Consider the following 10,573-nt stretch of genomic DNA (forward strand, 5'->3'; position numbering starts at 1 on the left):
AACTGTGATGGCATGCCACCTGTGCAACAAGTCCAGTCGTGAAATTTCCTCGCTCCTGAATATTCCACAGTCGGCTGTCAGCTGTATTATCAGAAAGTAGAAGCATTTGAGAACGACAAGCAACTCAGCCACGGAGCAGGGTCAGCAGATCAAGGTTATTATAGTAAAAGAAAACTAACAAAATAAACTAAAATTTTAAAAAATGAAAATTGGTTAAAATAAAATAAAGATCTAAATAAAAAAAAAAAAACAATAACTGAAACTACATTTTTTAATTGTAGTTCCTGTGTGTCGCCGAGAAACTATGTCATCTAGCAGCAGCCAATAAAAAGGTGCTCGACACTGGCCAGTGGAGAGATTTGATAATGTGGCTCTCCGTGTGTCACTCACTCAGCCTGAACCGCGACACTGAGTAAAACAAAGTGCTCTCCTTTTTTGGTTCATATATGCGCAAGTTGTACATAGTAGAAACAGGCTTAAATTTCAGCTAAATAAAGCATTTATCGTCTGTCTGATATTTTGACTGAATTAAAATTTTGACTATGACTGTCCCAAATCTGAAACTCCAAAGTTTGCAATTTAGCAGCAAGGGAAGGAAATCATGGAAATAAGCACATGATTTATTTAATTTTTCTTTTTGTTTACAATAATGAACAGAGGGCTATTTAAGTTAAAATTAAAAAAAACATTTTTAAAAAGGCCATACTTCAGCATGTATCTCGAGTGGTTTTACATAGGTTGTGATGCATCTACTCTAACCTGAGAAGCTGTTTAATGCACTGCACGTATTGCAATTCAAATTTTGTAGGCAGTCATACCGTACCTGTATTTGATTTGTGGAGTTGTGCACCTGTTAGCAAATTAATTGAAAAAAAAGTTAATTTTATTTCACTTTTATTTATATATCACACTTGACAAATACACTGTATGAAAAAACTAAAACTAATACTGAAAGTAATAACTAAAAAGAAGCATTTTAGAAAAAAAATAAAACTAACAAACCTGCTTTGAAAACTAATTAAAACTAAAATTTAGAAAAAATAAAATAAAATAAAAAACTAACGATAATGGCAAACCTAAAACTATTATAACCCTGCAGGGAGTGCTGAGGCGCATAGTTGAAGAGGTCACCAGCTTTCTGCCAAGTTAATCGCTATAGACCTAGGGCGGCTATGGGTCAGTAAGTAGAGTGGGTCAACCAGTGACGCTTCGAATCCCGGCTACGACTGTCCTCATGTCAAAGTGTCCTTGGGCAAGACACCGAACCCTAATTTGCTCTTAGTGGGCGCTTTGTAAAGCGCTTTGGGCACTGTGATGGTATAGATAAAGCGCTATATAAGTGCAGTCCATTTACCATTTCACCATTTAGTAGACTTTACGCTGATCTGATCGGTGTGATTTTTATCAGCCGATAATGAGCATTTTATGCTGAACGGCTTTCATGTCATAATTTGCCGATCCGATCAATGACGTCATCGATCAGCTCCACACGAGAATTACTCCGCATCGCCGTCGTGTATGAATCCAAAAGATAGTTTATTTTTAGCCTTGTCACGTGTCTTGTGGCGCAGTACTGTAACTATCTGACAGCCAAGAAATCTTGTCGGTGAAAAAAACACGTTAGTGTGGGACTATTTTGCGGTGTCTCAGACAGTTATTTGCAGTCTGTACACAAGTGAAGTACGTCGTGGGGAACGCTTTGTAAATGCTTCTACACAACCAATTTGATCTGGCACCTGAAGAATGTACACAAGGAGGAAAATGCCGCATTCAAGCAACCCAGCGTGTTGGGCTGTGGGGGGTGTGGGTGAGTCAAACGGACGCAAACTCTGGACAACACCCGATCATATAACTAACATACAGTACACAAGTATATACAATAAATGAACAAGTCATGTAATTGGACACATTGCTCCAGCTTGCGATCGGATCAGTGATCGTTTTTTTTAAACTTGCTGATAGTGATCGGGGCGGCACGGTGGCCGACTGGTTAGAGCGTCAGCCTCATAGTTCTGAGGACCCGGGTTCAATCCCCAGCCCCGACTGTGTGGAGTTTGCATGTTCTCCCCGTGCCTGTGTGGGTTTTCTCCGGGCACTCCGGTTTCCTCCCACATCCCAAAAACATGCATAAATTGGAGACTCTAAATTGCCCGTAGGTGTGACTGTGAGTGCGAATGGTTGTCTGTTTGTATGTGCCCTGCAATTGGCTGGCAACCAGTTCAGGGTGTACCCCGCCTCCTGCCCGATGACAGCTGGGATAGGCTCCAGCACGCCCGCGACCCGAGTGAGGATAAGCGGCTCAGAAAATGGATGGATGGATAGTGATCGGCCCCAAAAATCTTAATCGTGTAAAGCCTACCATTTAGTCCTCCAAACTTCATTTGGCCTTCAAATTTGCTCAAGAACAGTCCCACAGAGAGCTTGACGGAATGGGTTCCCATGGCCGAGCAAGCAGCTGCATCCATGCCATACATCAAGTCCAATTGAAAGCGTTGGATGCAGTGGCTGTAAAGCATGCCGCCACTGGTCTCTAGAGCAGTGGAGACGCGTTCTATGGAGTGACAAGTCATGCTTCTCCATAGCGCAAACTGATGGATGAGTCTGGGTTTAGCTGTTGCCAGGAGAACAGTACTTATCTGACATCATTGTGCCAAGTTTGAAGTTTGGTGTAGGGTGAATTATGGTGTGGGGTTGTTTTTCAGGAGCTGGGCTTTGCACCTTAGTTCCAGTGAAAGGAACTTTGAATGTTTCAGCATACCAAGAGATTTTGGACAATTCCATGCTCCCAACTTTGTGGGAACAATTTGGAGCTGGCCCCTTCCTCTTCCAACATGACTGTGCACCAATGCACAAAGCAAGGTTCATAAAGACATGAATGACAGAGTCTGGTGCGGATGGACCTGACTGGTCTGTACGGAGTCCTGACCCAGGGCTCGAGACTGCGACCATTTTTCCCAGCTTGTGTGATTACAAATTTCATCTTGTCATCGTTGCGCGAGTGCATATTATACTGGTTGAAAGTAGGCATTACACGATCAGATTTTTTGGGGCCGATCACTGATCAGCTCGTTTTAAAAAACGATAACCGATCACAGATCCGATCACAAGATGGAGCAATGTGTCTATTTAAATGACCTGTTCATTTACTGTATATACTTGTGTACTTAATTGCTAAAAAAAATATATTTACAATAAATGATGTATCTTTGTTCATCTATTTATGCCAGTGAGGCATAGTGAGACAGAACAAATGAATGGTCTTCTATTAGATGGGAGGAAGTACATATAGTAATTAATGTATCCACTTTTTGTGAAATTTTTGTTTGTTGGTGTGCAGTGAGATTGCAAAATATGTTCCTTTGCTCCATAAAGGTTGGCAATCACTGCTCTAGTCAGGTCATGTATTCTAATCAGTCAGGTCAAACCAATATTACAACATGACAGAAATAATGGGTGCTAACTTACTGTAATAAAATTACTTTATTGTAATTAAATTAACCACACCGAAACTTTAGAGCATGATTCGACAGAACAGCAGCATGTTTACGCACAACGCTTAGTGCTCGCACTAGCTTGCTAGGCGACATAACGTTTTGTTGCCTGCTTTCGAGCGGTATCGTATTAAAAGTACGTGAATATACCTCAAGCAAGCCTTAAATGAACATAATATCCCGAACACCGGTGACCACAAACACACATTTTACCCCATTTTGTTGTTATAATACAGTCGGCGCGATCCACTCTTGTTGTCGTCGCCACGGTAACGAGTGTATCTGGTCGCATTTGAGTTGACAAGATAAAGCCCAATGATCGTAAAAAGCGGGATGCGGTGGTATCGGAATACAAGATTTTATTGCAGTAGTCTGACAGAGTGCGATGGTGAAAGAGCAAATTTGTCTTGTAGTTATGCGTTGTCTGTCCCACACCACTTCATTGGCCGTCAGATATTTACAGTAGTATGTCAAAGACACGCGACAAGGCTGAAAATAAGCAAGCTTTTGGGTTCAAAATATACTGTGCACAATGGCGACGCAGCGTAAATGTCTTTTGCGGAGCCGATCAATGGTCGGTGAATTATGCCGATTAGCATAAAATGCTAAATATCGGTGCTCAGATTGGTGTAAAGTCTGCAGTGGAAGTTGAACGTTTTTTTCCACTGCAATGTCCTCCTCCTACACTGAGAGCGAGCGAGCGAGAGAGAGAGAGAGAGAGAGAGAGAGAGAGAGAGAGAGAGAGAGAGAGAGAGAGAGAGAGAGAGAGAGAGAGAGAGAGATAATGATTGTTATGAATTCCATTTGAGTTAATAGCGACCCGCTGCAATATGATTGGCTTCCTGCTGGAACATAATTGAGTGCTTCTTCCAGATAAGGTACACTATTATCAACAGCACTGTCGTGTACATGCACACCACATATGCGCGTCACAGACAGGCTAGTACGCCGTTATGTTTGGCCAGTGGAGTAGCCACCACGTACCTACAGTGGCTAAAATAAGTATTTAGCACGTCACCATTTTTCTCACTTCATATATTTCCAAAGGTGCTATTGACATGAAAATTTCACCAGAGGTTGGGAACAACCCAAGTAACCCATACTGTACAAGTACAACCCGAATTTCACAGAATACAATGATTTGCAAATAATGTTCGACCTATATTTAATTGAATACACTACAAAGACAAGATATTTAATGTTCAAACTGATCAACTTTGTTTTTAGCAAATATTATAAACTGATAAACTTTTTCTTTTAGCAAATAATCATTAATTTAGAATTTTATTGCTGCAACACGTTCCAAAAACCTGGGACAGTTGGCAAAAACGACTGAGAAAGTTGAGGAATGCTCATCAAACACCTGTTTGGAACATTCCACAGGTCAACAGGGTAATTGGGAACAGGTGGGTGCAATGATTGGGGATAAAAGGAGCTTTCCTAAATTGCTCAGTCATTCACAAGGAAAGATGGGGCGAGGTTCACCTCTTTGTGAACAAGTGCGTGAGAAAATAGTCGAACAATTTAAGGATAATGTTCCTCAACGTACAATTGCAAGGAATTTAGCGATTTCCTCATCTACGGTCCATAATATCAAAAGGTTCAGAGAATCTGGAGAAATCACTGGATAGTAGCGAGGCCAAAAACCAACATTGAATGCCCGTGATCTTCGATCACTCAGGCGGTACTGCATCAAAAACCGACATCAATGTGTAAAGGATATCACCACATGGGCTCAGGAACACTTCAGAAAACCAATGTCAGTAAATACAGTTCGGCGCTACATCCGTAAGTGCAACTTGAAACTCTACTATGCAAAGCAAAAGCCATTTATCAACAACACCCAGAAACGCCGCCGGCTTCTCTGGGCCCGAGCTCATCTAAGATGGACGGATAAAAAGTGTTCTGTGGTCCGACGAGTCCACATTTCAAATTGTTTTTGGAAATTGTGGACGTCGTGTCCTCTTTGCCAAAGAGGAAAAGAACCATCTGGAATGTTATTGGTTGCAAAGTTCAAAAGCCAGCATCTGTGATTGTATGGGACTGTGTTAGTGCCAGTGGCATGGGTAACTTACACATCTGTGAAGGTATCATTAATGCTGAAAGGTACATGCTGGTTTTGGAGAAACATATGCTGCCATCCAAGCAACGTCTTTTTCATGGACGCCCCTGCTTATTTCAGCAAGACAATGCTAAACCACATTCTGCACGTGTTACAACAGCGTGGCTTCGTAGCCACAAGTCACCAACAGCTTTTCTTTTTACACACATTCGTATCAATGGTGCTACATTTGTCACGGGAATAAAACCAAATGTTTTTACCCCCCGAGTGACATCACATATGATCATCTCAAAATTACAAGGGTGTGTGTGGGGGCTAAACCCCTAACTGCAATGATTGCCAGCTTAATTTGTCTTGTTTTCATTTCACTCATAACAAACACAGAGTCATGTGCAGGACTCCCTGTTGCTGGCTTAGTGAATCGGTTGGTATTTAGGGACTTTCACTATCCATTTATCGACTATTTTTTTAAAAAAAGGGTACGACAAGAAAGGAGACCGGTGGAAGGCAACCACAGAGTCTACCACACTAAACATTGCCAAAGACGATATAATTCTGGTTGTATGTTGCAAACGCAGTGATTTATCAAATTGTTTTTGTATTACCTAAGAAAAAAAAATATTTATATGAATTCTGTGGAATTTCTGTGGAGAATTTGCTTTGAATATTTAAAAGCTTGTTTGGTGTCAGAAATAAAACAAAAAGCTAAACTGGTTTTATTCATTCATTCACTCCGTACCGTTTATTGTCACTAGGGTCGTAGGCGTAATGGAGTCTGCCCCAACTATCTTTGGACGAGAGGTGGGGTACACCCTGAACCGGTCCCAGCCGATCGCAGGGCACATACAAACAACCAACCATTCGCACTCATTCACACCTACGGGCAATTTAGAGTCTTCAATTAACCTACAATGCATGTTTTGGGGAGGAGGGAGGAAACCGGACTACCCGGCGAAAACCCATGCTCACACGGGGAGTACATGCAAACTCCACACAGCCGAGGCCAGCTTTGAAACCGGGTCCTCAGAAACGTGAGACAGATGTGCTAACCAGTCGCCCACCGTGCCACCAAACTTATTTTTGTCATTTTTATTGGTTTTTCTTTATATGGAGAGGGAAGAAAATGTTCATTGTAAATCTGATTTTCATGGGAATTTTTTTTTTTTTTTTTTCAAGGTCAATGCCCAACTGAACCGTACTGTACCACTTGGTTGAAACAAAGCTGAAAATTAATAATCTCCCCATCATCCATCATGAGTCAAAAGGACAAAACACTCACGACAGCAAGGATGCTTTCACCTAAACACACGTTATTGAGATTCTAGCACTGTGAGCTCAGACTGCAATAGGCTGTTATGGTTCTGTTATCAAAGAAAGATGAAGAACAATGGGTTTATTTAATAAAAAATGTTAGGTCTGGGCGGCACGTTGGACGACTGGTTAGAGCGTCTGCCTCACAGTACTGAGGTCCGGGGTTCAATCCCCGACCCCACCTGTGTGGAGTTTGCATGTTCTCCCCGTGCCTGCGTGGGTTTTCTCCGGGCACTCCGGTTTCCTCCCACATCCCAAAAAAAATGCGTGGTAGGTTAATTGAACACTCTAAATTGCCCGTAGGTGTGAATGTGAGTGAGTATGGTTGTTTGTTGATATGTGCCCTGGCTGGCAACCAGTTCAGGGTGTACCCCACCTCGTGCCCGATGATAGCTGGGATTGGCTCCAGCACTCCCGTGACCCCTGTGAGGAGAAGCGGCTCAGAAAATGGATGGATGGATGGACCTTAGGTCTGATAAAACTGCTTTCTTCAGGCCTTTGTATTTTAAAGGTCACACATTGAGCGCAACACCCAACAAATTTTAACTTGATTACCATGGTACATAAATTTAAAAAAATTGCAAATATAATAATGTTAGACCAGGCAGAACGCTACACAAACACCATTTGTGATAACACAAACGCAACACAGTTATAACAAACATACTAACCCACAGCAGACAACCACTGAAAAATGTGTCATTTGTTTGAGGTCATCCTTAAATACAACTGTGTCAATACATACGTTTTCATTTGCATAAAGCAGGTTATTTATTGACCAAGTGGGCCTCTGGAACAGGCATGTCAGAAATAAGCTAAGCGCCATTGGATCAAAGAATGTTATGATGTGAGCAACAGCTGCTTCCTTTACAGTTCATTGTGTAATTGGTTTAATGCCTCTCGAACTCAAAATGTTAAAACATGCGACAATCCTATAAAGTTATTCACCTTATTGTTGATATTTCATTGGTACACTGTCACAATTTACCGTATTTTCACGACCATAAGGCGCACTTAAAAGTCTTACATTTTCTCAAAAATGGACAGGGCGCCTTATAATGCGGCACGCCTAATGTGTGCACCGAGTTCCAAAATCTGTAAATGTTGTGTGACTTTGATGAGCGCTCCGCTTGACTGACTGGGAGCATTTCCTGCCGACACGCTGCTTATATAGAGGAAGGCGGACGTGACCGAGGACATCATGGTGAGTGAGGTGTACGGAAAGAAACCGGATGGGTTTTTTCCACGTGTCACCGTCCCTGTTGATCTGTGACTCCATGTACGCTCATCTCACAGTCGCTGTGAAAAACCAAGTGCAGCAAATGAACTCGGAGCTTGCCATAATTTCGGGAGGCTTGACGAAGGAACTCCAACCGCTGGACATCGGTGTAAACAGGGTGTTCAAAGTGAAGTTGCGAGCGGCTTGGGAGCGATGGATGACAGATGGCGAACACAGCTTTACTAAGACTAGGAGGCAGCGCCAGGCGAGTTACGCCCCCATATGTGAATGGATTGTGGATGCCTGGGCTAAGGTATCTGCTTTGACTGTTGTCCGAGCTTTCGCGAAAGCCGGCATCATTGCTGAACAGCCCCCCGGCAACGAGACTGACTCAGACAACGACGAGAGGGAACCCGGCATGTTTGATGGAGAACTTGCCCAGCTGTTCATTTCGGATACAGAAGATGAGGACTTTGATGGATTTGTGGATGAGGATTGATAAAAAAAATAACATGAGTACATTGTTAAATACTTCAATAAAGTACAACCAAACTCACTGTTTACATTGTTAAATACTTCAATAAAGTAAAACCGAACTCAGTTTTGCTCCCGCTGCCTTTTTAAAAACATATGCTAGCATGCATGCTAGCGTATGTTTTAGCGTGGATGCGCCCAATAATACGGTGCGCCTTATGTATGTGTTAAATACAGAAATAGACCCCGTACCTGAGACTGCGCCTTATAATACGGTGCGCCTTATGGTCGCGAAAATACGGTTATGGGATCCAATAAAAGACCGGCATCAAAAATATGTCTCTCTCTCTTCAAAACAAACAACATGCAGTTTTGGTTGAAACAATGTGTTTATTAGCCAAGTACTGTATGATATTAAATATTGCACACTGTTGTGTTGTTGTCACGTTGCAAACCAAACGGGTTAATAAAAATTCGATTTACGCATCCACGGGAATGATGAAACGACAACCATATTTATAGATTTGAAAACAAATGCTGCTGCCCCCGCGACCCGACCTCGGAGGGAAATGGATGGATGGAGACTTACTCTTCACGAAAGGCTGAGTTCATTCATACAGTTCATGAATGAAATACTCAATTTAGCAGAGCGACCTAATGTGGCTGGTGCATGGAATATCAATGTGTAAGTTAAAGTTTTGGCATTGCTTGAATTGGCTATGTTGATGGTGTACATAATTTACAGTAAACATCACAATCAGTTCTGTATACACACATAATGCAACTACAAGATTAGGGAAACATTAGTAGCCATGGAGTTGCTGTGAGAAGGTAAAGGATATGAAAGAACACAAGTAATTTTTTTTATTAGTATATGGGGATAGACATGCTTTTAAGATGGTAAAACTGGTACGGCCAGAAATAGTTTGATTCCGCGGGAGAATTCCAATGTTTTGTGTGAGACTAGCTTGCACAGGGGACAGAACAAAAAACATCATTGCACTGGTTGAAACAACGGACCAGCTACCTTAATGGTAAAAATAACAGAGTTACTCTCATTTAAACACACTATTCTGACGCCGTTTCAAAACTAACCGACAAATCTGAGCTAATTGAGAAGATCAGAATAAAGTTTATAATTAAAGGATGCTAGGGTAAGGCTTACTTTTTCTCTGGTCGGGCAAACTTGTTTTGACTGTGGCAAACGGTCACGGTGACGTTTCAAAGGCTCGAAAAATGTCTCCATTCCACTGCGTTTGCACAGGCACAACTGCAATGCCGCTAACAAGGGAACGCAGCGCTTGCAGTTTGCTCGCTTGTCAAAATATGCACCTTCGCAGCACAAAGCTTGAAAGCTCGGAAAAAAAAAAAAAGAGTAGCAGGCTGCTGGGTAAATGTTAGCAGGCTAGGTTAGCTAGCTGGGTTGGCCGAAACAAAACGGATTCGGGCCTGTAATTCCGCTAAGGTATTTTGGCGCATATTATTCATATGGCATCGCACTGTTGTCCATGCATAAAATCCAAGCATGCTTTATTTTACTAATGTTGGAAACTAGCAAGTATTTACACCAGCCTCAAAATGAAAAATAAAATGAAAGGTCTGAAAATGGGAAGTCAACACTTACCTAGCTTTACTTTCTACGCCATCTTGGATCCACTTGTCAGACTCGCGCAAAGGATCATGGGACGTAATCATCTGAAGGTTGCAGGGTGCGTGCGTACGCGAATACGCGTTGTTGCGTGACATTCATTTGTTCAAAAAAGTCAAAGCCACACTGTGGGATTTGCTTCCCTCTCTCGAACAAAAATAGAAAAAAAACAGGCTTGTGAACTACAAATATTTGGTTGTTATAAAGGAAATATAAGCCTGGGTATGTAGGTTCACTACAACACTGGGAGCAAAATACAATTCCATCTATCCATACTGTTCTCATGAGGTCATAGGTGTGCTGTAACCTATCCCATCCGACATTGGACAAGAGGCCGGATACACCGTGGACTTGTCACCAGCCGATCA

The 10,573-nt window shown here is 42.1% G+C and overlaps 1 protein-coding gene across 1 annotated transcript in view; it reads right to left on the bottom strand.

The window, feature by feature from the left end:
• Positions 1-10,219, bottom strand: part of LOC133403586 (probable helicase with zinc finger domain) — a 119,987-nt gene extending 109,768 nt beyond the window's left edge. The window contains 1 exon segment of the mRNA XM_061678573.1: positions 10,182-10,219. The gene's annotated coding sequence lies outside the window, so the exon portion shown is untranslated.
• Between the last annotated feature and the right edge of the window lie 354 nt (positions 10,220-10,573).

Source organism: Phycodurus eques, chromosome 6, assembly GCF_024500275.1.
Source record: "Phycodurus eques isolate BA_2022a chromosome 6, UOR_Pequ_1.1, whole genome shotgun sequence".
Classification (NCBI taxonomy): Eukaryota; Metazoa; Chordata; class Actinopteri; order Syngnathiformes; family Syngnathidae; genus Phycodurus; species Phycodurus eques.